The following is a 1,997-nucleotide window of genomic DNA, read 5'->3' as shown; positions in this document are numbered from 1 at the left end:
TTGATATGTTGAACTTTAAGTCCCTACATAATATGATAAAAAACATTTAAAAATTAGATTATATTTTAAAAAATAGGATAAAGAATTCTATCAAAGCTTCTTTTTCAATGAACTTAGAGATGGTAAACGTATAGCTAACTTGCATTTTTTCCTTTCTCCTTCCTTCCTTTCCCTTCCCCCCTTCCTAGTTTCCTTCTCCTTTTAAACAATTTCTTCCCATTGTACAATATCTATTGTACATTTTAGACCTTATTTACTCTTTCCATTTCTCACCAGGGAGACAATATCATGTTACACATGGGAGCCTGACTTATTTCACTTATGGGTATGGTCTCCAGTTGTATCCCTTTGCCTATGACAGTCTCTGTTTCTCTTCCTTTAGGAATGACTAGTATTCTATTGTATAAAAATTTCATATCATTTTAATCTATTCCACAGTTGGTGGCTGTTTAGGTTATTTCCAAAATTAAGCTATTAAAAATTGTACTACTATAAACATGGGTACACGTACAATGCTGGGTATTCTTCTGAGAAGATACCAAGCAGAGGAACGGCTGAATTGAATGGGATCTCTAATTGCTTTTTGAGCAATCTCCTCATTGATTTCTACAGTGGTTGCACCAGTCTGCACTCCCTCCAAGAGTGGAGAGGGGCTCCTTTCTCCCCACACTCCCCCACAGCATTATTGGTTGATTTCTTGATGATAACCGTTCTTCATGGTGAAGTGGAATCTCAGAGTTATTTTCATTTGCATTTCTCAAATGGCCAGTGTTGTTGAACATTTTTTAATTTGTTTGTTTGCCATTTGTATTTCTTCATCTGAAAATTGTGTATTCATCTCGGATGTCAATTTTTATATTGGATCTGTGATTTTAGGGGGGTCTGATTTTCTCAATTCTTCATGTATTCTAGATGAAAGTCTTTTGTCTAAGGGACAATTATCATTTTTCCCCCACTCTGCAAGTTGCCTTCTCACTCTGTTGGCGATTTCTTTTAATGTGCAAAAGTTTTTCAATAAGATGAAATCCCAGATATTGAGTCTTTGAAGTACTTCCTGTGCAATTTGGATTTTGTTCATGAACTCTCTGCCTACACCCATGTCTTCAAGATTACTACCTGCTTTCTCTTCCAGTAATTTAGTTTTTATGTTTTTTTATATTTAAATCTTTGATCCATTTTTTTTTCCTTCGAGGAAAATAACCACTTTCTTTCTGTGATACACAATTATAAAAGATAGTACTTCCTTAATTCAAACATAGTGCTTAAGCTGTTTACAAATCTTTCAGTAGTACTTTTGATAGTGAACAATGGAGACGTTGATCAATGTCATATCATATAAAATACTAACCCTGATTTAGCAGCTCCCCTTGACAACAGACATTGAAATCACCATAACTTCTGAGAAGAAATTTCAGAAATATCTTTGATCCATTTTGACTCTAGTTTAGTGCATGGTGATAGACACAGTTCTAGTTTTAGCTTTTGGCATGTGGAATTCCAATTTTTCCAGCACCATTTATTAAAGAGGCTATATTTCTTCCTGTGAACATGTTTGGCCCCTTTGTCACAGATAAGGTGGAATTGTGTCTGTACCTTATAATCTGTTCAATTTATCCTCAGGGTTTTTTGGTTATTTTTTGGCCAGTACTATGTTGATTTTATCACAGTATCTTTGTCCATGATTGCCTTTGCTATTCTAGGTCTTTTCTGTTTACAAATGAGTTTTAAGAATGTTTTCTCTAGTTATGTGAGTATGCTAATAGTATTTTGATTGAGATTGCATTAAAACTATATAACAATTTTGGGAGTATGACCATTTTCACTCTATTGGTTCTCCCTATCCATAATCAAGAGATATCTTTCCATTTTCTAATATCTTCTTCAATTTCCTTTTTCAGAGTACTGTAATTTTCCAATATATATACCTTTCACTTCCCTTATTAGATTGATTTCTAAGTATTTCATTCTTTTGATTACATTGTGAGGGATGTTATTTT

This window comes from Octodon degus, unplaced genomic scaffold (genome assembly GCF_000260255.1).
Source record: "Octodon degus isolate 3935 unplaced genomic scaffold, OctDeg1.0 scaffold00034, whole genome shotgun sequence".
NCBI classification, from domain to species: Eukaryota; Metazoa; Chordata; class Mammalia; order Rodentia; family Octodontidae; genus Octodon; species Octodon degus.
Note: the sequence above shows the minus strand (reverse complement) of the source record.